The following is a 27,214-nucleotide window of genomic DNA, read 5'->3' on the forward strand; positions in this document are numbered from 1 at the left end:
AAAGATTATAGTCAAAAACTTCCCTAACATGGGAAAGGAAATAGCCACGAGAGTCCCATACAGGATAAACCTAAGGAGAAACATGCGAAGACACATAGTAATCAAACTGGCAAAAATTAAAGACAAAGAAAAATTATTGAAAGCAGCAAGGGAAAAATGACAACATACAAGGGAACTCCCGTAAGGTTAACAGCTGATTTCTCAGCAGAAACTCGACAAGCCAGAAGGGAGTGGCATGATATACTTAAAGTGATAAAAGGGAAGAACCTACTACCAAGATTACTCTACCCAGCAAGGATCTCATTCAGATTCCATGGAGAAATCAAAAGCTTTACAGACAAGCAAAAGCCAAGAGAATTCAGCACCACCAAACCAGCTCTACAACAAATGCTAAAGGAACTTTTCTGAGTGGGAAACACAAGAGAAGGACCTACAAAAACCCAAAGAAATTGAGAAAATGTTAATAGGAACATACATATCGATAATTACCTTAAAGGTGAATAGATTAAATGCTCCAACCAAAAGACACAGGCTTGCTGAATGGATACAAAAACAAGACCCATATATATATGCTGTCTACAAGAGACCCACTGCAGACCTAGGGACACATACAGACTGAAAGTGAGGGGATGGAAAAAGATATTCCATGCCAATGGAAATCAAAAGAAAGCTGGAGTAGCAATACTCATATCAGATAAAATAAGCTTTAAAATAAAGAATGTTACAAGAGACAAGGAAGGACACTACATAAAGGTGAGGAGATCAATCCATGAAGGAGATGTAACAATTATAAATATATATGCACCCAACATAGGAGCACCTCAATACATAAGGAAACTTTTAACAGCTATAAATCGGCAGTAACACAATAATAGTGGGGGACTTTAACACCTCACTTACACCAATGGACAGATCATCCAAAATGAAAATAAATAATGAAACAGAAGCTTTAAATGACACAATAGACCAGATAGATTCAATTGATATTTATAGGACATTGCATCCAAAAACACCAGATTACACTTTCTTCTCAAGTATGCACAGAACATTCTGCAGGATAGATCACACCTTGGGTCACAAATCAAGCCGCAGTATATTTAAGAAAATTGAAATCACATCAAGCATCTTTTCTGGCCACAACGCTATGAGATTAGAAATGAATTACAGGGAAAAAAATGTAAAAAACACAAACACATGGAGGCTGAACAATACGTTACTAAATAACCAAGAGATCACTAAAAAAATCAAAGAGGAAATTAAAAAAATACAGAGACAAATGATAATGAAAACATGACGATCCAAAACCTATGGGATGCAGTAAAAGCAGTTCTAAGAGGGAAGTTTATAGCTATACAAGCCTACCTGAAGAAACAAGAAAAATCTCAAATAAACAATCTAACCTTACACCTAAAGGAAATAGAGAAAGAAGAACAAACAAAACCCAAAGTTAGCAGAAGGAAAGAAATCATAAAGATCAGAGCAGAAATAAATGAAATAGAAACAAAGAAAACAATAGCAAAGATCAATACAACTAAAAGCTGGTTCTTTGAGAAGATACACAAAATTGATAAACCATTAGCCAGACTCATCAAGAAAAGGAGGGAGAGGACTCAAATCAATAAAACTAGAAATGAAAAAGGAGAAGTTACTGCAAAAATACAAAGCATCCTAAGAGACTACTACAAGCAACTCTATGACAAAAAAATGGACAACCTGGAAGAAATGGACAAATTCTTAGAAAGGTATAACCTTCCAAGACTGAACCAGGAAGAAATAGAAAATATGAACAGACCAATCACAGGTAATGAAATTGAAACTGGGATTAAAAAGCTTCCAAGAAACAAAAGTCCTGGACCAGATGGCTGCACAGGTGAATTCTATCAAACATTTAAAGAAGAGCTAACATCCATCCTTCTCAAACTCTTCCAAAATATTGCAGAGGAAGGAACACTCCCAAACTCATTCTATGAGGCCACCATCACCCTGATACCAAAACCAGATAAAGATACTACAAAAAAAGAAAGTTACAGACCAATATAACTGATGAATATAGATGCAGAAATACTCAACAAAATACTCGCAAACAGAATCCAACAACACATTGAAAGGATCATACACCAGTGGGATTTATCTCAGGGATGCAAGGATTCTTCAATATACACAAATCAATCAATGTGATACACCATATTAACAAATTGAACAATAAAAACCATATGATCATCTCAATAGATGTAGAAAAAGCTTTTGACAAAATTCAACACCCATTTATGATACAAACTCTCCAGAAAGTGGGCACAGAGGGAATTTACCTCAACATAATAAAGGCCATATACAACAAACCCACAGCAAACATCAATCTCAATGGTGAAAAACTGAAAGCATTTCCTCTAAGATCAGGAACAGAACAAGGATGTCCACTGTCATCACTGTTTTTCAACATAGTTTTGGAAGTCGTAGCCACGGCAATCAGAGAAGAAAAGAAATAAAAGGAATACAAATTGGAAAAGAAGAAGGAAAACTGTCACTGTTTGCAGATGACATGATACAATACATAGAGAATCCTAAAGATGCCACCAGAAAACTACTAGAGCTAATCAATGAATTTGGTAAAGTGGCAGGATACAAAATTAATGCACAGAAATCTCTTGCATTCCTATACACTAATGATGAAGAATCTGAAAGAGAAATTAAGGAAACACTCCCATTTACCACTGCAACAACAACAAAAAAAAATACCTAGGAGTAAACCTACCTAGGGAGACAAAAGACCTGTATACAGAAAACTATAAGACACTGATGAAAGAAATTAAAGGTGATACCAACAGATGGTGAGATAAACCATGTTCTTGGATTGGAATAATCAATATTGTGAAAGTGACTACATTACCCAAAGCAATCTATAGATTCAATGCAATCCCTATCAAATTACCAATGGCATTTTTTACAGAACTAGAACTAAGAATCTTAAAATTTGTATGGAGACACAAAAGACCCCGAATAGCCAAAGCAGTCTTGAGGGAAAATAATGCAGCTGGAGGAATCAGACTCCCTGACTTCAGACTATACTACAAAGCTACAGTGATCAAGACAATATGGTACTGGCACAAAAACAGAAACATAGATCAATGGAACAAGATAGAAAGCCCAGAGATAAACCCATGCACCTATGGTCAAATAATCTATGACAAAGGAGGCAAGGGTATACAGTGGAGAAAAGACAGCCTCTTCAGTAGGTGGTACTGGGAAAACTGGACAGTTACATGTAAAAGAATGAAATTAGAACACTCCCTAACACCATACACAAAAATAAACTCAAAATGGATTCGACACCTAAATGTAAGACCAGACACTATAAAATTCTTAGAGGAAAACACAGGAAGAACACTCTTTGACATAAATCACAGCAAGATCTTTTTTGATCCACCTCCTAGAATAATGGAAATAAAAACAAAAAATAAACAAATGGGACCTAATGACACTTTGAAGCTTTTGCACAGCAAAGGAAACCATAAACAAGATGAAAAGACAACCCTCAGAATGGGAGAAAATATTTGCAAACAAATCAGCAGACAAAGGGTTAATCTCCAAAATATATATACAGCTCATGCAGCTCAATATGAAAAAAACAAACAACCCAATCCAAAAATGGGTAGAAGACCTAAATAGACATTTCTCCAAAGAAGACATACAGATGGCCAAGAAGCACATGAAAAGCTGCTCAACATCACTAATTATTAGAGAAATGCAAATCAAAACTACAGTGAGGTATCACCTCACACCAGTTAGAATGGGCATCATCAGAAAATCTACAAACAACAAATGCTGGTGAGGGTGTGGAGGAAAGGGAACACTCTTGCAGTGTTGGTGGGAATGTAAATTAATACAGCCATTATGGAGAACAGTATGGAGGTTCCTTAGAAAACTAAAAATAAAATTACCATGTGATCCAGCAATCCCACAACTGGGCATATACCCAGAGAAAACTGTAATTCAAAAAGACACATGCACCCCAACGTTCACTGCAGCACTATTTACCATAGCCAGGTCATGGAAGCAACCTCAATGCCCATCGACAGATGAATGGTTAAAGAAGATGTGATACATCTATACAATGGAATATTACTCAGCCAAAAGAAGGAATGAAATTGGGTCATTTGTTGAGACGTGGATGGACCTAGAGACTGTCATACAGAGTGAAGTTAGAAAGAGAAAAACAAATATCGTATATTAATGCATATATGTGGAACCTAGAAAAATGGTACAGAAGAACTGGTTTGCAGGGCAGAAATTGAGACACAGATATAGAGAACAAATGTATGGACACCAAAGGGGGAAAGCGGCAGGGGGATGGGGGTGGGGGTGTGTGTGACAAATTGTGCAATTGGGATTGACATGTATACACTGATGTGTATGAAATTGATGACTAATAAGAACCTGCTGTATAAAAAAAAAGAGAAGAACGGAAACAGCCAAGACAATTTTGAAGAGGAAGAAGATGTGGTAGTGACAAGGTGTAGAGACTTATCTATGCAGTAACAAGACTTTTAAAATAAAACTAGTGTAATGTTGGCATGGGAGTGGGCAAGTACTGTATGTCAATGTAACAGTTCAGAGTGCTCAAGAAATGACCCACATATAATGAGAACTTGGTGTTATTATAAGTTGGCATTATATTGATCAGTCAATATATTGTACTAGATAATTTTGTATGAAAAAAATCAACTTAATTCTATATCTAGGACTCTCCTTGGAGTTTCAGAGTCATACTCAATGTATCCCAAACTGAACTGATTGTAACTTGTCAAACTATTCCTTTTGTATTCTGTGTATCACTAGCAAAGAAATTTGAGAGACAGTAAAAAAAGATAAAAAAGATTAATTCCTGATGAGCTGGATGAAGTCTTCAGGTTTTCCATTAGAGTTTTGTAATTTCTTACACAGTTCAGCGGTATCATCTAAAAGTTATCAGAAACTTATATTTGTTAAAAATCCTTCTTATGAATTTTCTTGCAGTTCATTTTATAAAATTATCAGAGTAAAACAATGATTGTCTATAAACAACAAGACTGAAAATGACATGGTTAAAGATATGATTACAATGCAATTGACAAGAAACTTGGATACTCCTGTGACATAACATTTTTAAGATAATAACTAGAATTATGACTGATAACATTATACCAGGGCATATCAGATTTTTAGGAATTTCATATACATTTTGGGATATCTATACTAATGACATTTATCCATAAAATATAACCTAAGGTTCATCTCTAATTACTTGACAATGTTTCTCAAGTAATTTAACTTACCATAAGCCCAATTAGTTTGATATTCTTCTCTGAGATTTCTTAGGGGCCCTCTGAAGCACTGTAAAGTTAGCTGAAGGTCAAAAGTTTTAAAACACTTGGTCAAATAGGATCACAGCTTGTTCACTTAACCAAAGTTACAAAAGATTTCAAAAGTAAATACAGGTCACTTAAAGGCACAGAAGCTCACACAATCTGCTAGCAAAGCAGCACTTCAAAAAAACTTTGTTTTCTTAACAGAGAGAGAAAGTGAAACTCCAGTCTTGTACCAGCTTACTTTTAACAAGAAAAGCCATCCATCTACCTAATTAAATTCAGCCAATCCTGACCATGAACAAAACTGTATTCTCAGGGTTCCTTTTCCACCCCTTTCTGCATGCATATTATTTTGTCCCTTAATTTTCCCCACATCTAGAAACAACCAGCTCTAGGACAAAATTACTTTCTTTTCCCTTAACAAAATGCAATTCCATTTTTCATACCTTCTTTTGTTCACAACACACATCTTACTTTCCTACTGAAATGGTTCCTTTATTATTTCTGTTAGCTTTAATTACATGTTTAGAATCCTCAACTCTTAAAAACCTTAATTTCTAGTGAAAACTAAGAAGCAATTATGAACTGTCTTCTACATTAGCACTCTATAGTTTGGCAAACATAAATACCAATAATAATTTCTAAAAACATGTGCTTTCTTATAAAAATATCCCAGTGTGGCACCAAACATTTATTAATAGTTCTAAACAACTTTAGTTACTCTCTAAAGGGAAGCCAAGGTTCAGTCATTTTTTCAGTATCTTATTTTATTTGGGAATGACCTAGCTATTCAACAAACTCATCATTTAACTTAATTTAGCACAATTCTGAAGTTTCAAGTTACCAGATATTTGGAGAGATTATTTTCAAGTAGACATTCCTAAAACTTAATTATTTCTAAAGAGTTCACCCAAAAACTCTTATTTAATCTACTTATAAGAATTTCATCATACCAAGTTAACTTTTGTTGTTGTTGACAAACTCTGTAACAGAAATAACATGTATTGACCTTCAGTAAACCTAGGTACAATAAACCAGCAAGCTTAAGCTAGCTTTAATACCACGTTAATTTAATATTGAATACTTTCTAGATCATGTGAACCTGAAATTCATTCTGGGTAGTTTCTTTCATATTTAGAAATATTTAGTTTGTAAGCACTTACTTTTAAGTCAATTAAATAGAGCTTTTATAAGTTTAATTTTGATATTTTCCAGAGGTAGACACATCTCATACGTATAACATGTACACAGACATATAACCAGACAAAACTGGAGATGTCATAGCCTCACTTTAAAAACTTAGTTATGAATTAAATAATACAATATAAGCTTACTACTTTATAAAGAACAACTGGAATAAATTAAAGTTGCTTGTTCAGATGATTAAGGCTTTACTATTTATGGAAAAGGCTTTAAGATTTGTATTTATTCTTGATAAACCCTTAGGAGGCTATGAATTAGATTTTGGCTGAGAGCCTTCCCAGGAGTTTTGAAACTGAGCAGGACTCGTGGGGCCCTCCTGGGTACAAATCCTTTCCATGTCCCCCATTTCTTTGTAGGAAATAAGCTTCATTCTGCCTCCCTTGACCCTTCCCTTTGTTACAAAGGGCAGATTCAAACAGCTGCTCATCAGGGAAGTGAGGCAATGCAGAAACAAAGGAGGAGCAGTCAAGAAACAATAGCGCAGAGATTAAAGCAGGATCCTGGTTCCTCCTTCAAGGGATATACATAACAATACCTTTGAGTTTCTTCTGCAGGAACTAAGGCCCCCACCCAGGTGGAGGATGGTAATTTCAGGCTGAGCACAAGATTCCTGGAGCACCGCCCCGTTACCTCACCACCAACCAGTTGGAAGAAAGTCATACACCCTGTAGCCCTCACCCCACATTTTGCCTATTAAAAACTTCTCCCCAAAAACCATCGGGGAGTTCAGAGTTTTTGGGCATGAGCTACCCATTTTCCTTGCTTGGCCCTGCAATAAACCTCTCTGCTCCAAACTCTGACGTTTTGTTTGTTTGGCCTCCCTGTGTGCCAGGTGCACAAACTTGCATTCAGTAACAGTTGGAGTTTAAAAGGGCCACTTTTGCCCTTTTTTTGCCTTTGGTTTCCGGTTCTACTTGGTTGAGCTGATTAGGTTCAGTCTCAGGTCATTGTGGGCTGTATTTACATTTCTGATTTGTAGAGATTTAATGGAAGGCAAAGACAGTTGCTTTTAATTCCCCAAAGAACGGGTCACCTAAATGATATTAAAAAATTGATTTGCCCAGCTATATTTTATTTAATTTGCTTTTCAGTGCGAATATTGCCAACTGAACTGAAATTTAAGAGTTCTGTGTTCTAGGACTTGAGGGTTTAATTTATCATGCCTTTAAAAACTTGCATAAGACCATCAACAAGGCCCTCTTTCTGAGTGCGCAAGTTAAAACCCAGAGCAAAATCACTAATTTTATTATTATTAGCCCTTGAATATTAGTTCTCAGTTTTCACTTTATAAAGTTCAGGTAGCCTTATTGGTTTCCTTTAGTATGTTTAATTAATATTTCCTGAGAGGCAGATCTATATGCCCTGTCTTATAATACCAACTAGGGGAAGCATTCCCCAGTGAAACATGTCTATCCCACAATATAATTAAGCAAAAGTTCACAAGCTGTTTTTTCTTGTTTGTTTTAAACTAACCATTAGATATATTTTCCACCCTTTAATTTCTTTCTTTTTTAATAAGTACCAATAAAATGGCTGCTTATAATGAGAGCATTCTAAAAATTTACCAATTCAGAAGTCCAATTTAAAGGAACCATCATCTGGCCATTAATGAGATATATCTTAATAGTGACTCAAACCAATAAGATACAAGAGGCTTCCCCAGAAGAGATGCAAAAGATGCCACCTAAACAAGATCCAGAAAGTTTACTCCTCAAAATAGTTTAAGAAAGTAAAGGCCTTCGTTGTACAAGCTAACGCACCAAAGGTTTAGATGGCAAAAAGCCCCTGAGAGTTCGCACAGCCAGAAAAAAAAAAGACTGCTCAGGACCCCAGTCTCTTCAATTGGATGACAAATGTATACCATATGTGTACCTTTTGGTTGTTAGAGACCACACACACACACACACACACACACACACACACAAATGCCTAAAGAAGAACAGGTAGAACATTTACATTTCAAAGGCAGAGGAAGAGAAATGCAAGTTACCCCTAGAAGGGCTTTTGTTTCTTTAAGGTCAGAATTCTGAAAAGATGTTTTTTTTTTTATCAAGCAGGCTTTTTTTTTTTTTTTTAACTTAACTGAATATGCAATAAAAGAGCCCCATTCTTAGTCATTATCAGAACACGATATTCCCAGGTAAGTCAGTCAATTTTGTAGGTATATAAGCCTGGCTAGGGTATTAAGTTGGAGGCTTGCAATCTGTTGTTCCTTTTGCTTTTTGTTTTGAAAGCTTTATTCCCCATTCAGAGGTTGGTTTGTCAAAATAAAATCACTAGCGATGATCCTGTGGTGGGCAATGTGCCACTTGTGAGCGTAACTCCTCTAGGTTTTGCCCCAGAGCTGTTTCAGCTTCTCTTACATGTCTTAGGTTTTCCCTCTAGTGGTATAAGACCACCACAGTGCTCAGATCATGGAATGGCCAGTTCTTATTTGTGTCCCCAGCAGAGCAAGTTTTAATTAAGATGAGTGGGTTCCCCAACGGGCATGGCTACACAGCATGAGGTCATTATCTTTTGTATCCTGTATCCTGTTCTTTCTCATCCTGAGCCTCCTCAGGGCTCACCATCAGGGTGGCAGTGTAGGCAGGCAACATTTTTCATTCACACCTCCCTTCATCTTCCCTGCGTCTTCTCAGTAGGCCCCTGCACTCTCCCAGAAGGCCATGTTGCACCAGCACCATGGCAGACACATTGCTCAAGCTCCAGCACTGTGGCAGACTGAGGTTTGAGAACATGTGAAAGCAGGCAGCTGTCTTCCTATCACGGTTCTAAACATCATTTAAAACTAAATATAATAGCGTTTGTGCAATACATGTATAGCATAGGATGGCTAAAAAATATAAACTCACACAAATATGGTCTTATAAAACATTGCTTTTTTTTTAACCTTGTTTACGTATTTTAAATTATCCCGTTAAGCTGCAGAAATGATACAGTAGAGAAGTTTACATTAAGAAGTAATGAAGTGAGATTAAACCTGAACAATTTAAATGCAAGTTCTTCAGTATTGCCTTACCTTTTGCCCTTTTGCTGCCAACAAACTATAGACTTATCGTCTAGATTTCTTTCTTACAGACACTATTATTTTTCTGTGTGATCAATATCTAGATGCAGCACCAAAATAAATGTTTTCCTTGGTCAATGTCAAAATATTTTCCTTGACTATAAATATGAATCTATCTACATCCCTTTACCCAAATGAATAAGTTGTCAAAACTTAAAGTTCAAAATTAGTTTAACTTTGTTGCAAAACCATGTATCATGGCTCCTCCCTTACCTCTTTGCTGCAGTCCCTCAACTCCAGGAAGGAGAAGTGACTTGCACAGGGTCACTTAGCTGATCAATGGAAGTTCAAATACTTCCAGGACAATATTCTTTGATGATACCGTACTGCTCCCTAAACAATAGTGCATTTCTGAACACAGTTGTCATAAGGAACAGTATGACCTAAGGAATGTCATCAGTTCCCATAGAAATATTTACACACCTGGGTTTGTAGACATTATTGGTAGCTCAACAGGAAGAAAGAACCTTTCGATCTGTGCATCATACCTCCAGGGAAATTAAAGAAATACCATGAAATGGAAATAGAATTAGAGTTCAAAGACATAATACAAGAATGTTTAGTGTTGTGTAATTTAGAATTGTAAAAAATCAGGGCTATCATAAATGACAACAGGAGAACAGTTCAATGAATCAATAGAACACTGTGCAAACTGAAAAATAATTTTACAAGTATTTGAGGGCATGTAAAGATGGTTATAGAATCTGAACTTTTGATTCTAGAGAAACATGGCTGGCCAAGTGTGGCTTCCAGGTTGGGCTTTAGGAGGCCTTGTAACTTCCATTTTTGTACTCTTGGAATACAGCCACCCTGTAAGGAGTTCAAGCTGTGCTACAGAATGAGGAAGGCCACATGGAGAGAGATTCTGGAAAGTGAGAGGGCATTTTGGATGTTCCGGCCCCAGTAGATGACACCTGGAGCAGGTGAACTGCCCAGCTGAGCCCAAGGCAGATTACAGAGTCAATAGAAACAATAAATCATGAGTTTGGGGGCCACTATGTTTTGGAGTGGCTTGTTTTGTAGCAATAGGTGACTGAAAAGGTGGAAAAAAATGCAGAGCCCCTCTCAATACAAATGCTTAGAAATGAGAGATAAACTACAACAAAAGTATTTTAAAATATATAGCTCAGCTGACATGAAAGCTAAGGTGTCAGAAGTGAAGAGGAATTTGAATACCAAAGCAATAATCTGGTGAGCTGAAGATCCAGCAGCCCCAAGGGCTGCAGTTTGGTTGTTGGTGCAGAGATAGGCCCTAAGGCTAGAGACTTGGGTTTTAATACCAACCTGGGACCTTGGGTCACTCAAGGTAAGGAGCTGAAATTGATAGCTCTATATAAGTAAGTCATAACCCAGCTCAAGAAATTAACAAGGAGACTTGAGCCTGCCCAGGGTGCTGCATGGGGAAAGAAAAAGGCTCCCACAGTAAGTAGAAAACATATATGCACCATGCGTTTGAAACACAAATTTATGCCATCCAAAGTCATATGTTAATATACAAACTGAAAAATTAATTTAATATTAGATTATAGACCAGTATTATCTCTGGGAGAGTTAGCAAATGGAAATGTAAAACTACCCCTTGGAATTCCTACAGAAGAATTAAATTTACAATTTTAAGACTTACAAAACACAAAAGGAAATGATCCATCATGAATGAGAGTTGGTGGATAAAATTACAGGATGATTAGCACCATGAGAACATGAGAGTAGAAAATTTTGAAGATTTTATAAAATATATACATTTAAATGACAGCAAAAGATAAAAAGTAGCTATAAAACTGTAAGAAAAAAGCAAACTATGAAAAATTAACAATTTGGAGGAAGCAAGTAAATATATAGTAATATAAATGACACATGAGGAGACATAAGGGATAGAAGGAGAATAACCAAGACATTTTGTATTCAACAAGAACTCTAAAAGGAGCTGGTTGATAGTATTTGAAAGATACTGGCAAGGATTTATCAGAACTGATGAAAGTAATAGGGGCTTCCCTGGTGGCACAGTGGTTGAGAGTCTGCCTGCCAATGCAGGGGACGCGGGTTCGAGCCCTGGTCTGGGAGGATCCCACATGCCACGGAGCAACTGGGCCTGTGAGCCACAACTACTGAGCCTGCACGTCTGGAGCCTGTGCTCCACAACAGGAGAGGCCGCGATAGTGAGAGGCCTGTGCACCACGATGAAGAGTGGCCCCGGCCCCCGCTCGCCGCAACTAGGGAAGGCCCTCGCGCAGAAACGAAGACCCAGCGCAGCCAGGAATGAATAAATAAATAAATAAAATAAAGGAGTTCCTTTAAAAAAATAGAATTGATGTAAGTAATAAATTTTAAGTTAAAAGAAGAATAATAAGTTACAAGAAGGACATATTTAAAATAAATTCACACTTACGCACTACAGAACACCAATGTGAAAAAAATTAAAACAATTAGAGGGAAAGGAGCATTAACCATAAATAAATAGGTATTGCACAGACAACAAGCTTCCCAAGATCAAGAATTTAGGTCAGAAGATAATAGAATAATTCTGAGTCTTCAAAACATGGATTAAAATAATTGTCAACATAGAGTTCTTCACTAGTTTCACTATCATTTAAGAAAATGAGGGGCTTCCCTGGTGGCGCAGTGGTTGAGAATCTGCCTGCCAATGCAGGGGACACGGGTTCGAGCCCTGGTCTGGGAAGATCCCACATGCCGTGGAGCAACTAGACCCGTGAGCCACAACTACTGAGCCTGCACGTCTTGAGCCTGTGCTCCACAACAAGAGAGGCTGCAACAGTGAGAGGCCCGCGCACCACGATGAAGAGTGGCCCCTGCTCGCCGCAACTAGAGAAAGCTCTCACACAGAAACGAAGACCCAACACAGCCAAAAAAACTTAATTAATTAATTAACTAATTTTAAAAAAAGGAAAATGATATCCCATTTTAAGGAAAAAAGAAAAACCTGCTACTCACATACCTTTTCTCTAAAAGCTACTAAAGGAGGCTCAACAGTAAGAAGAAAATTGAGCCCAGAGGAAAGAGTAGTGTGCAGGAAACAACTGCAAGCCAAGAAAAGTGGTAAACACAAAGGAACATCAAAATATATATTGATTATAAATTTATAACAATAATTGACGAATGGTTAAAAACAGAGTAAGACAAAATTACTATTTACGTACATTTTATAATACACAAGATGACACTACATACTTCCCACTGTGTCTGTATTTGTAAATATATGTATGTGTAAAAGTGTAAAAACATGCATGTTGTTGATTCACACTAATATCAGGATTCAGTAATCTCTGGGAAGGAAGAGAAATAGTTTTAATTTATCTGTAAATACTTTAATTTACCCATAATGTTTTATTTTTTTAAAGTAAAATAAAGATCACAAGGAAATTTGAAAAATGTTAACACATATTAAATCTGGATATTGAACATATTCTAGGTATGTCTTAAGGTTGTCTGTAATGTTCTTCCTGTTTATAATTTTAATTGTTAAAATTAAAATGCATGATTGTGTATATACATATGAAAGATATGGAAAAATAATATAAGGAAATGCTCCATAATATTAACTACAGAAGTTATTGTCAATAGAGGCATTATGCAGGATCCTTGCTTGTCTACTTTTGGATATTTTAAATATTATCTACAATGAGCACGATATCGCTTTTCTATACACACACACACCTCAAAGGATTTTTTTTTAAAGATTCATAGGACACTAGAATAGAAAGTTAGCTCAGAGATCATCTCTCTAATTCTTCCTTGAAGAGATGTAATTTATGGTGATAGAAATCAGATCAGTTGTATGGTTAATAATTGAAAAGGGAACTTTCTGGGCCAATGGGAATGATGTGGGTTAAATACATTTTTCAAAACAGTTTGAAGTATACTTAAGATCTATTCATTTCCATATAGGTTCTTCTAAGGCAGGGTATCTTCTTAGAGTTCTTTCACAAGTGGAGAACACGGCAGATGCCTACTTAATAAGATCTCAAAGTGGTGGGATGACAATCAATGACTTTTGCAAATCGGCGTCATGTAAATTATTATTGTTTCTATGATGAGCCCTGGAAACTGGAGCACATGAAAGGGCTGAGAAGGGAGGACACATTGGTTCAAGATTAGCTTTCTCAAAGAATACCTTGAAGAGTTGAATTAATCACCCCCATCAGCCAAGCAAGTTGTCAATGTCTCGTACATTTATTAGCAGTGATTTATATGCTCTTTAAAGATACCCCGTGCCTGCAATCACAGCTCAGATATCGAAAGCTCTTGGATAGTCAAAGAAGATCTTTCTAGGCACATTTGAGGGGTGAGAAGCATTTAAATGGCTGTAGGAAAAAGATATTCCTTGCTCAACCTATGGAGATATCTTTAATCTAACAAATGGTTTCTCCTTATCTTCGGCAGGGGCACAAGATGAAGCAAAGGAACAAAGAAATGGAAGTAAATGACAGTCCTCAGCATTGCAGGCCTCCCGGCCCTGGGGGGTGGAAAAAGACACCTGCGTGCGCTGTGAGGGAGGGTGGGGGGAGGTGAGTCCCACGGAAGGATGGGGAATCCTTTGCTCTAATTTCTCCAGCCGCATTTTGTTCTGTTTACCGGCAGAAAGAGAAAGAAAAAAAGAAAAAAAAAAGTTTTATTTGGTGGGGGGACCCACGTGAATGCATCTTTCAGGCGCTATCCCTGTTATTTCTGTCTTTTCTCTCACGACTCTGCCCCAGGGTCCCAGTGGCACGTGTGACATACATGTGTATCCTGGCTCCTGTCTGCTTTCTCGGTTATTTCACAAAGCTGGTTGGTACAGTGGTTTCTTCCAAGAAAGAGAAGGAAGGTGACTGTTTGGTAAGCTGCAGGCTGCATTTCAGGATCCATCAAACCCTGTATTAGTAGAATCCATGGATGAAGGAGGCAGGATGAAAATGGGCAAAACCATCAGAAATCACTTGGAAAAAGGTCAGGACGATGAGTTAAAAATGGTGTTTTATTCAGGGATTCCCAAGGTACAGTGTTGTTCCGTGTGGTTGTCAGGAGGATTGTGGAAGTAGAGTTTAATCCGTAGCAGAGCGTGGAGGCATCACAAGGAAGGTGGGCCCTGGCTACTGTCGGGTCTTCCTTGGTAGCAGGATGGCAGGTGAGTTCTTCTCTGACACCGACTTTCAGCAGAGCTCACCTGGTCCAGGATGTCTTTACTGGGTGCTTCACATGGAGCTCCCCTGGGAGATGTAACTCCTTGTGACACAATTGTATGGGGTGGCACTTTTCTAGGCATTTTAGTTAAGAGACAGGGGGTTGCTGCCTTTAGGATCCAAGCATCCGCCTATGAATATGAAAAGTTTCCCTTGAAATCTCTCTTTATATATATGCTTCTCATAAAAGAACATCTTGTCTTTACCCAAGGACTGATGACCCACAGAGCAGATTCTCATTTGAAGTTAGAGGCAATTAGAGGTCTTGCTTGTAGTTCTGGCTTCCTGGTTTGCTTTTACATGGTGTGTTTTTGTTCATGCTGAGTCCAAGACTCATTTGATGGCTAGTCCCCTCTCCCAGCACACACTGAATGGGAGCAGCAGTACTAATAAGCCAAGATGCCAGTGATACAGTGGGCGTGAGGGGCGAAGGGCCCAGGAGGAAGTCAGAAGCTGTCACAAATGTCTATCCTAGGGCCAACGTGGACAGAAGCCTCAGGACGCAAGACACCTGCTTCCCACAGCCTCCCCGGCTCTAAGACCAATCTGTTTATTTCTGTGGCAACTTGCACTATTTCTTCCATATCTTCTTAAATCCACCTTCCTTATAAGGGCTTTAGAATTGTAAGTAAGTTAGTTGTATATTTTTTCTTTGTAGAGGGAGAAAAGTAATGGATCAGATCTAGCGTTTCTACAATAAAAGGGTGTTCTGCTTTCTAAATATTCCATGGAGTTCTTCAGTTATGCTCTTTCCTCTAAAGAAAATTCACCTTCTTATCTTCCTATGAATTTTGTTTTGGCCTTTCTGAATTTGTTGCCTCTCTGAATGGCTTATTTGGTCTATTGGAATAATTAACAAGTTGTATTTCTGCCTATGTAATATGTTTTAACACCCTCAGTTTTTTAAGCTGCTCGTCAACCTAGCAGCCACAATACTTAAGTGACCTCATGATTTCAGAACATGCTCATGTCCCCTTCTGCCATTATTTCACGGTTTGATACAGAAACTGATACGTCCTCTACTGCCATTAGACATCGCTTTGTAGAAAAACAAGGAAAAGTCTCGTTTTACATAATCCAAGAAATGATGCCATGGGAATACTGGCAGTTTCTATATTTCATGTCATCTTTATAACTTAACTGAAAGTCGCCATGATTCTTGTGAAGTACTTGACAAGCACAATCTTCTGGGAGCACATTTTCCTATGACTCCTAAGCGTTACAGCTACTTGTGCTCAATAATGAGTTAAGTTGAAAACAACATGAGGAGGCAGGAAGGATGGAGATTTTCTTTAATGGACAAAGAAGAAAGAGACCTAATGTCTCTGGTAGGAGTAGTAGGGGTCAGAATTACTTCAGTCCTGGTGTTGCCTTTGACATCAATGATAGCCATTCATTCATTTTCAACGCGGGTGGGGTAGGAATGAGAGGAGGGAGGGCTCTGCCTGAAAACTATAGAAAGTCAGCTCTGTATCCAGGAAACTGAGTGAGGAGTAAGTATGGTCAGCCCCACTCTTGAATTTGTTTACACCTGACTTTATGATTAGATTGTGTTTTCATTTTTGCCTCATTATGCTTTTGGGTTGCTCTTTGGTGGTAAGATTTTATGCTTTAGGACAAATAATGAAGTGAATTTCCATTTCAATAGTAAAATATAAAAGCTTACAAAGGCGGTGTCCAAAACGTGGTCTATGATACTGGGTCACCTATTAGTCATCGCAGCTAACTGTACATCTTTCTATGAAACACTGAAAAGCCTCTTTGTGAATTAATACAGTTCTGCTTGATGCAGTTGATTTGAAATGACATTTCTCTGTATGTGGTGCATGTCGGCTTTGCTTTGACAAATAACAAAGTTAGCAGAATATGTTCAATATATTTTCTTGGGGAATAGGGTTTTTATCATATGATTCATTAAGGATTTGCCTTACCCTGACATTTGTGATATAAAGGAAAATCAGAAAAAAAGTAATTTTCTTGATCAAGATATGTTTTTACTTAATGCAAATAAATGTAGTCTGTTGCTTGCTAGGAAAAAAAAATGTCTTCTGAGATCTGGTATAAACTGCTAAATAGGATAATATGTGCCTCTTTTGTTAAACCAGCATTTAAATACTGGACTGCTTCTAAATATGTTTGTTTCTTTTCATGTGTGCCATACACTAAAAAACTTAAACAACTGTTGCCTTCATACTATATTTGTTAGAGCAGAATATGAATAAAATTTGTTTGAGAAGATAAGGTGGAATTATCTGTACTTTGTGAAGTTTGTTCCTTAGCCACGAGCAGTTAATGACTCAGAAATGTTCATTTAACAGGAGATATCTAGTTGCAAATACGTGTATTTAAAATTGCCCCTGCAAATCAACTGTAACTTACCTATAGTCTTCCCCTGCTAAGACTGGCCAATGCTGTGGCCATGTTTTCAAAATTAAACTACACAGTAGTTTGAACAGACACAAATCCCAATGTGAAATTTTTCTCTGAATACTAGATAGCTAATTACCCTAGCAACAGCCTCTGAGGTGCAAGATATAAATTGTTGAGATGAAGCCCATGGTTCCATGAACACTGGCCCATCCTTTGGAACCCATCATCCATAACTGGAATTCTTTTTGAGCATCTTTTATGAGCATAGTCACCGTGCTGGCTATGTGACCAGCGCAGACACAATCCTCCTCAGCCTACTGTTGACAGAATTATGATTGAGTTACAAAATTGTTAAGAGTTTGGCAATGGATCCACAAAAACCGCTATGGGAAAAACTCAGTGTTCTTTTGAAAATGGAAATCTGTATTCCATCAAATTTAATTCCCTCCATCTCCTACAGAAGAAGTGCTATCGGGTGTATTGTTCTAAAAGGCAAGAAAGAAAGTCAATCCCTTTATCCAACAAAGCCAGGAACTTAAAAGGGAATAAGGTTTTTTAAACTGCTGTACCAAAGGAATATTTTTCCAATAATAAACAAGTTTGATGAGAAAAAACTTGTACGTAGGACAGTCTTATCTCACAGTGGGCAACCTCAACACAAATGCTTCAAGGTGACAGTAAAGATAATTTGACATGATTCTAGTATGGCCAATTTCAATTTTTAAATCTACATTCAATTTTTCATCTCTTTGCCTGTCACTCTTATGTTTCTCTCCCAACACTTCTGCCCCTTTGCCTTTAAAAGATGTGGTTCTCAGGACTAAAAGGGATAATGATACTCATTTATATTTCCAGAACCCTGGCCCAGTGTGGGGCTTTGAGAAACAAAGTACCTCCATTTCTTGGTTTGGAAGATGGAAATACTAAAACATTCCTGAACTCTCTTACAAATTTAAACATGAATAAAGTGCCAAGATATTCTACTTTGCCATTTGGAAATGCACTTGGTAACTTATTAGCACTGGATTCTGTTATTCAATACTGTAGGCAAATAGCCCTTTCTCCAGCTCAAGTCTCTACCAAATGAATAAACAATCCTTACAATTGGGTAGGAAATATGAAATCCTTTCTACTGAAGTTGATTTAAATTTTGCCCCTAAATTAAAGACCCATGAGGGTAAGAAAAAACTGCTTTATAAAATTTAGAGAAATGGGCGATTTGACATGTGCACACAAAATACTGACACTGGGTGTAAATTTTTTTAAGTTATTGTTTCTCTGATAAGAACTAGAGTGAATCTGTGACTAAAGCAAAAAGGAGGTATAGCTGTATTTCTTGGTTAAGATGCACAGAAGGATATAGATCTAGAGGGGGATAATTATACCAACAGACACTTCCTCCCCTTGAGGGAAGAGAACACTTCTTTGCCCCACTGAAATTGGACTTTATTGCTTTGGCCAATGATGTGTGGGCAGAAATGGCATATGTCACTTCAGGCAGAAGCTTGAAGACTCGTGCTCCCTCTTTTCCCTCTACCATAATGCCCAGCCACTTCCCAGATCGGTTGCTCTGTCAGTCTAGAACCTGGAGTGAAGATGTGGAGTTGAGTTTCAGGCAAGCCCCACTGAGAAGGTGACATCAGTGAGAAGTAAACCTGTGTTTTGAGATCTGAGCACCATATGTTACACTAGTTTAACCTAACCTATTCTAGTTGATATGTACGCCATCAAAGTATTTAAATAAAAAGTCCAGGAATTCACATGATCTGCCTCTCCAGCCTCATCTTGTGTGACTTTCAAACTGGCTCATAAAGTACCAACACAATGACCATTCCTAGAACAGGCCAAATTCAAGGTCATCCTTGAGATCTCAACTGTAATGTCACATCCCAGAGATGCCTTCCCCAACTGCCTTATTTCAAAGGAAATCCCCCTTTCCAACGTCCTTGCCTACCTAATGCCATATTTGCTACATCAGAACATGTAGAATTCTTTGTAATTGTTTATTTACAGGGCAGAGAGAAACATTCACATGTTTCAACTCAGATGGGCAACATAATGTAATTTCCCACCCCCCACCCCAGTAACTGAGCTTGCCTTATTTCCAAGCTTCTAACCAACTGGTTAGAGGCAATCATGGGAAAAGAATATAATCTTCCAATTAAAGGTATCTCAGTCTTTTCCGATTTAAAATGCTAATTTTAGCATTTTAAAAGACAGCCTCTTCAATAAGGGGTGCTGGGAAAACTGGGCAGCTACATGTAAAAGAATGAAATTAGAACACTACTTAACACCATACACAAAAATAAACTCAAATTGGATTAAATACTTAAATGTAAGACCAGACACTATAAAACTCTTAGAGGAAAACATAGGAAAAATACTCTTTGACATAAACCACAGCAAGATCTTTTTTGACCCACCTCCTAGAGTAACGGAAATAAAAACAAAAATAAACAAATAGGACTTAATTAAACTTAAAAGCTTTTGCACAAAGGAAACCATAAACAAGACAGAAAGACAACCCTCAGAATGGGAGAAAATATTTGCAAACAAAACAACAGAGGATTAGTCTCCAAATTATACAAACAGCTCATGGAGCCCAATATCAAAAAAACAAACAATCCAATTAAAAAGTGGGTGGAAGACCTAAATAGACATTTCACCAAGGAAGACATACAGATGGCCAAGAGGCACATGAAAAGATGCTCAACATCACTAATTATTAGAGAAATGCAAATCAAAACTACAATGAGATATTGCCTCACACCAGTCAGAGAGGCCATCATCAAAAAGTCTACAAACAATAAATGCTGGAGAGGGTGTGGAGAAAAGGGAGCTCTCCTACACTGTTGGTGGGAATATAAATTGGTACAGCCACTATAGAGAACAGTATGGAGGTTTCTTAAGAAACTAAAAATAGAGCTACCATATGATCCAGCAATCCCACTCCTGGGCATATACCCAGAGAAAAACATGGGTCAGAATAATACATGCACCCCAATGTTCATTGCAGCACTATTTACAATAGCTAAGACATGGAAGCAACCTAAGTGTCCATTGACAGGTGAATGGATAAAGAAGATGTGGTATATATAAACACAGAATATTCTCAGCCATAAAAAAGAATGAAATAATGCCATTTGTAGCAACATGGAGGGACCTAGAGATTATCATACTAAGTGAAGTAAGTCAGAAAGAAAAAGACAAATATTATATGATATCACATATATGCGGAGTCTAAAAAAAATAATACAAATGAACTTATTTACAAAACAGAAACAGACTCACAGACTTAGAGAATGAACTTATGGTTACAGGGGGAAGGGTAGGGAGGAGTGATAGATTGGGAGACTGATTTTTAAAATAGATAACCAACAAGGACCTACTGAATAGCCCAGGGAACTCTGCTCAATACTCTGTAATAACCCTAAATGGGAAAGAATTTGTAAAAGAACAGATACATGTATACGTATAACTGAATCACTTTGCTGTACACCTGAAACCAACACAACCTTGTTAATCAACTACAATATAAAATAAAAAAATTTTTTAAAGACTTGCTAAAAAAAATTAAAATAAAAAAATAAAAAGCAATTTCCTAAATAAAGACTTTGTCAAGGAGGATATCAAGAATAAAATGATGGACTATTTAGAAAATAACAAAAAGAACATTAACTATAAAAATGTAGGATAAAGCTAAAGCTGTTCTTAGAGGAAAATTCAGTCTTAAGTGCTCTAATTCTTTAAAATGGAAAAAAAAAAGAGAAAACACTACAAAAGCATTCAAATTTAGATTTCAGGAAAAGAAAAATATCCAAAGAAAATGAGGATATATATATACACATATATAAAACAGAAAAATTTTAAACAATAAAATGTTAAAATAAATCTATTGGTTCTTTGAAGATCCATTTAAATAGAATTTAAGCAAGTATTGTGAATAACTTCAAAAGGATAGCAACATAGAAAATTTAAGTACAGTTAAATTTTATGCATAACAATATAACCAACAAGTCAAAGATAACGGATATTTTTCAAGGTAAAAATGCAACATGAAGCAGAAAACCCACATAAACCAAATTCATAGCAGATATGAGAAAAGATATCAAAAAACCCCCAAGTATCTATGTCTGTGTGTCTATCCATCAAAATAATATGTACAAATTGTCAAAAGCCTAGGAATGATCCCAGGTAATATTCTCAGTATGCTTTAATTTCATAGTTTTTTCATAGTAGAATCAAATGGTATATGCTTTGTATACACTGTAATTTCACTTGGTTGTGTCACAAGCACATTCTTGTCAATCAAGGATTTTCCAAAGTCATTTAAAAACATTTCATCTTTTCACTTAAGTTTATATGATCACTTCTCTATTCTATGACACTTAGGTTACTTGATGGTTTTTCCTATTCTAAATGCAACTACACTGAACACTTTTCATCACAAATTTTTGTCTTCATCAGGGTATATTTCCAGAAGAGGACTGCCAGGGTTCAGGAACACTCGATACTTATCACCAAATTACTTTGCAAAGCTGTACTGCTAGCAATTAGAAAACGAGAATTTCCATTTTGTAGAACCCTCAGTGACCTTGAGGGTGGTACAAACACTCACTAAAAAATGTCAGTGTGAAAAATGGTTTGTCATTATTATTTTAACTAACACTTCTTCACTTACTAAGAAGGTTGGATGGATTTCTGTCAGCTATTTGTATTTCCTGATGGGGAATTCATCTGTTCATGTTACTTGGTTATCTGTCAATTGGGATTTTGATTTTAATAGATATTTGTGAACTGTTTACCTATTGAGAGTATTATCCTTTGTCATGTTTCCTCCATATAACTTTCTACTTGCGCTTTGTTTTATAATTCTGATCGTGACATTTTCTGACATTCAGACTTATGATGCAGTCAAATCTCTTTTGATGAGATTTTTTGATGCAGTCAAATCTTGATGCAGTCAGATCTCCCTTTCCCTTTGTACTGGCTTTCATCACTTTTGTAGTTGACATTTATTATTTTTGCCTGCTGAGCATCCATTCCTGTTTCTTTGGGTGATGAAATATTTCAGCTTGGTAGAAAACTCCTTTTATGCATTTTCTGAAGTTGACCTTCCAACCCTAATCTCTAGAAGGGATGGACATAGATCCGACTGGTCAATCACAGGACTTTATATCCCTGTCCTCAGTGATTGGTTTACAGAGGCCATGTGACCCAAACTGGACCAATCAGTGTCTTCCTTAAGACCATACGTAGTAACTGGGAGAGAGAAATTCACAAGTCACAGTGAACATGTAAACCTGGAGATTTGGGTAGCTTTTCTCCTGGCTCAGTTATGTGAGCCAATAAATGCCCTTTTTTAAGCAATTTTAAGTTAGGTTTCTGGGTCTTGTAGCTGAATGGCTCTCTGATTCTCCCAGATTAAAGAATAAAATTCTTAAAATGTCCTGAGTATCTCATATGATGTCACATGCACCCCACCCCATTACCTCTGCAAACATCTCCTCCTACTGTCCCCCATGGGCTTCACTATTCCAGCCACACTGACCCCTCAAGTATACCAGCCATGTTCCTCACCTAAAGCTCTAGCCTAGTCCTTCTAGAATTTTCTTCCTCTGGATATACATATGGCTACTTTGCTCACCTCCTTGGAATCTTTTCAAAGCTTCCCCAGTGATGCTTATCATGATCCCCCTCAAATGCTGTAAAGAGCTCTGGCCCTCCTCACAGGCTCTATTTTTCCCCCTTTCCCATGACATGTACCACTTTCTAACAAACCATATAATCTACTTATTTATTAAACAAAGAACTACTGAAAAGCTCCTCTGGCTCCATGAGGAAAAGACAGGAAAAGATGCTCAGTGAGAGCAGGGATTTTTTTTGTTCACTGAAGAACCCCAAGCACCAAAGCAGTACTTGGCACATAATAGGTGCTCATTAAATATTTGTTGAACAAATGAAGGAATTATGCTCAATACTTTGTTCTGGAAAAACCTTGGCAAATTCCCTGTTATGAGACTGATGACCACCTGACTGGGTTATTTTTTTCTTTTCTTTTCTTTCTTTTGGGGAAAAATATAGAGAAGAGATGAAATTAAACTGTCACTCAAGCAAGTTCATGGCTCTGCATCCTGTCACAGAAGACAGGTATCAGAACAATGGGAGAGCTCAAAGTGTTTGCAAAATTATTGTGAGGACTCCCTTTGGTTCAGAAAGTACGCCCACTCCTTATTTAACGCAAACAACAAGAGGAAGAAGAAATGGGTCTGTTCATTCATCCTGCCTCAAACAAAGCAAGGATTGTGTTTTGATGTTACCATGGTCCATCTTCTTATCCAAGGGTGGGTGATGACAGGGGCCACAGTAGGTGAGACTGGCTAGACTACTCTGAGAAGACACCACTATCTCAGTGGTTGAACCCAATGACGGTTGACTTCTCACTTGTCAGCTGGGCAGCTTTCCTACAGGCAGTGACAGGGGCCCCTTGCTTCATCCACCCTGTGGCACTGTCACCGTCAGCACGTTTTCTCCAAGGTCACCATGGAGCAAGAAGAGGGAAAAGAGATTGTGATGAGCGCAGGAGAGCTTGTGCAACTGGTGCCCATGTTTTACTGGCCACCAATCAGTCACCTGGCCCCACTCTAACTCCTGGAAAAATGTGGGTTGGCTCAGTACCCAGCAGGAAAATGAAACGTGTTTGACGATTACCTAGCTTTGCTTCTGCCTTGGGAGCAAAACAACTTCCTCCTTTGAAACATAGCCATGTGCTGCCCTCTGTTTCCTCTCCCCAAGAGCAAACAAGCCACACTGGCTTAAGGAGAGCATGAGGTCTGGACATTTTAGATGATCAAAGCAATCCCATGTTGGGAAGAGGACTTAACCATGTGGTGGGGAAAAATCAGAATGTTGTTTTGCACTGTCTTGGTTAGGAACGTAAGGATGTCATAGAATAAGCCTTTGACTGGCCTCTATCACTTGTTCAAATCAAAAGAAGACCCAGTCCAGGGGAAATGTGCATGTCTGATTTTTCTAGGTCTGAAAATGCACAGCTTTTGAAATGCAAACATCTTTCCCTGCCTAGAGATGGGGAATTGTTCCAAATGTTAACCTATACTTTCTCTCTTTTTTTTTAGATATCCATTTTTACACCTACATCTTTAACAAGCCTTGAATTTATTTTGGTATTTGTTAGTTGGTAGGAAGTAACTTAACTGACTAACTTTAAATATATCCCCAGCACCAATTATTAAATAATACATCTGGATCCCATTGTCTTGAGTTTATTTCTTTAAAACACACTTATTTTATGTTTATACAAAAATCTATTTTCTAGGCTACATGCTCCTTTGGTTTCTTTAGTGCCACTTTGTTACTCTTAATGTAGTTTACAATAGGTGCTGATGTCTATTAAGGCAAATTCAGTGCCTCCACTGTCTTCATTTTCAAATGTTCTTGGCTATTCCTCATTGGTTAGTGTTTCAGATAAACCTCTAAATAGCTTTGTCACATTTCCCTCCTGTAGATAGTCCCCCTTTTTCAGTTCCCCTCTCTCTCAACATCCCCAGAAAAATGGATGAGCCAGCCAGGTTAGTCATCCCACGCTTAGTTCAGACAGTAAGGGGAGAGGGCATCTGTTATAAATGCAGCTTCCTGAGATGTTCCAGAGAAGAAGACTCCTGTCCATTGCTGACCTCCTGACAAGGCTGGGCTGTGCTCTGAATAACAATCAGTTTCCAAATATTCTGCTCCGAAGCCTTTTCCTGCCTGCCTTGACATTCAGTCCCCTCCATCTCATCTGAGTCATTTGGTTTCTGCATAGTGAGTTGGGAGGCAAAAGCTAGGTAAATATCACCGTATCTTGAGTAATCATCACTCATTTTGCAAACAAGTGCTTAAGGGCTCAACCGAGCTGGTGCACAGGACTCTTCGGAGTCCAAAGACACAGGAATACAGCATTCAGTTACCAAATGCTCCTGCTGCCGCTGTCTGGGTCTGAGTTCTTCCTGAAATAAACTGAAACGCAATTTCCCAGCTTTTGGTTTCCTCTCACTTGACGCCGGGTGATGGCATTATCCAGCCCAACCAAAACTCATTAGCAGCCTACCCTGCCAGACATCACAAGAGTATCAGAGCTGCTGGGTCCTCTTGAAAGGATCCAGGCCAGCTGCGGGGTAGGGGAGCAGGGGGAAAAGGGTTTCTTTTTCTTTTTTTTCAAACAGAAAGTATGATAAATATGGAAAGAGTATGATAACTATAGCTAATGTCAACGTTATTCACTGTTCAAATCACTTTGTATACGTCCACTCATTTCATCTTGACAACAGTGAGATAGATACTGTTATTATCCCCACTTCACAGATAAGCCATCTGAGGCACCAAGAGACAATCTTTTGCACAGAGCTGATGAGCCAGTAAGCAGTAGGGTTATGATTTGAACACAGGAAGTCTGGAGCCAGAGATTACTCTTCTAAGCACTGTGCCAGGAATTCTGAAACTTGAGTGGGCATCAGAATCACCCGGAGGCTTAACCAATCATGGATTCCTGGACCCCGACCTCAGAGTTTCTCATTCATAAGGTCAGGAGTGGAAAGGCAGGATTGTGCACTTCTATCAACTCCCAGGTGCTGCCCCAGGAACCACGTTTTGAGAACCACCATCCTGCACGACGCAGAAGTGATTGGCAGGTGTGTTCCTGGGAAGGCAAGGAAGATTAAACAGACCTGGAGGGTGATTAAGCTATGCAGCTAATTCTCAGTTTCTAAAGTCAGATTATCTGTGTTCTTCCAGTTCCTAAAGCAACCCCAAAGCCGGCATTGCCTGCAAGGTGCCACCTTCTTCCTATTTATGTTAATTATAGGCAGCTATCTAAATATTGGAGATAATTAAGAGCACTGGCTGGAGCATCAAAACACCTAGGTTTAAATCTCAGTCCTGTTGTTTACACACTGACTTAACCTTTCTAAGCTTCAGTTGTCATATCTAAAAAATGACAATTATTTACCACTTAGGATTTTAGTAAAGGTAAATTTTACACACACACACACACTGCCTGGCATACAGAAATAATGGTGGTTATGTATTTTATAAAAAGAGGGTATCTGGTTTCCTTCCTTCCTCCAAGACATCAGCAGAGAAATCTAACTTTGAGATGCCACTGCAGTAAAATTTTCCAGGGTCACATCAGGTACCCAGACTTTCTTTAAAGCTTCTAACTGTGATAAGGATAGAAAAAAAAGAAAGTGTGTGTATTTGACAATCTGTTCCCCACTCCAGCTGAGAGGCAATTATTGGCTGACTCATCTCAGGGGCCATCTTTCCTTCTGCAGAAGAGACAGGTGAACTGGAAAAATGGAAGGTGCCAGAAAGGGAGGCCCAATCTGCACAATGGGAGTCTGGGCAGCTGGTCAAATAAAAGAGAGATGTTAAAATAAATGCACTCAGTGTTATAAATGGAATCTCCTCTCTGTCAAGTTATTTTTTTAAGTTCTTTATCCACTCATTCATTCATTTACTCAACAAATATATATTGAGCCCCTGCTACATATCGGCCACTTCTCGAGGTTCTGGATAAACAGGGGTGAACAAAACAGGCAAAGATCCTCTCCATGGGGAGCAGGGGAGGGAGATGTGGAGACCATGGGGGCAAAGTGGGCAGGATCAGAGAGTAAAGACCTGAAAGAAATGATGATGCCAGCCGTGTGCGCATCTGAAGGAAGAGCATCTGGTGGAGGGAACAGTAAAGGCAAAAGCCGGGAGAACTGCCAGTGTGAGCGAGTGGAAGATGGCGAGGGAAGAGGTGGAGTTGGGGGGAGGCCAGGTCCCATCACGGACGGCCAGGGAGGAAGATGGATTGACATTCGCAGGATTTTAAGCAAAGGAGGGACAAGATCCAACTTTGAAAGTGGATCTATGTCAACACAGCATGAGGGAGTTGGGCTGATACCAAGTGAAGCCTTTGATTTGGGACCTGCATATAAAGAAGGAAAAGAGAAAAGAGAATAAAGATCAGAGGTCCAGGAGAAAGGTCTGGGTAGAGACCAAACGAAAGA

At 38.1% G+C, this 27,214-nt stretch overlaps 1 protein-coding gene across 3 annotated transcripts in view; it reads left to right on the forward strand.

Annotated features, from left to right (window-relative positions):
- The window catches only part of MACROD2 (mono-ADP ribosylhydrolase 2), a 1,980,208-nt gene extending 1,966,122 nt beyond the window's left edge, over window positions 1-14,086 (forward strand). For all 3 annotated transcript variants that reach the window (XM_082645906.1, XM_082645907.1, XM_082645908.1), the window contains one exon: window positions 14,014-14,086. The gene's annotated coding sequence lies outside the window, so the exon portion shown is untranslated. The remainder of the gene's footprint in view (window positions 1-14,013) is intronic.
- Window positions 14,087-27,214: the final 13,128 nt, after the last annotated feature.

Source organism: Mesoplodon mirus (genome assembly GCF_964341445.2).
Source record: "Mesoplodon mirus genome assembly, chromosome: 15".
Lineage (NCBI taxonomy): Eukaryota > Metazoa > Chordata > Mammalia > Artiodactyla > Ziphiidae > Mesoplodon > Mesoplodon mirus.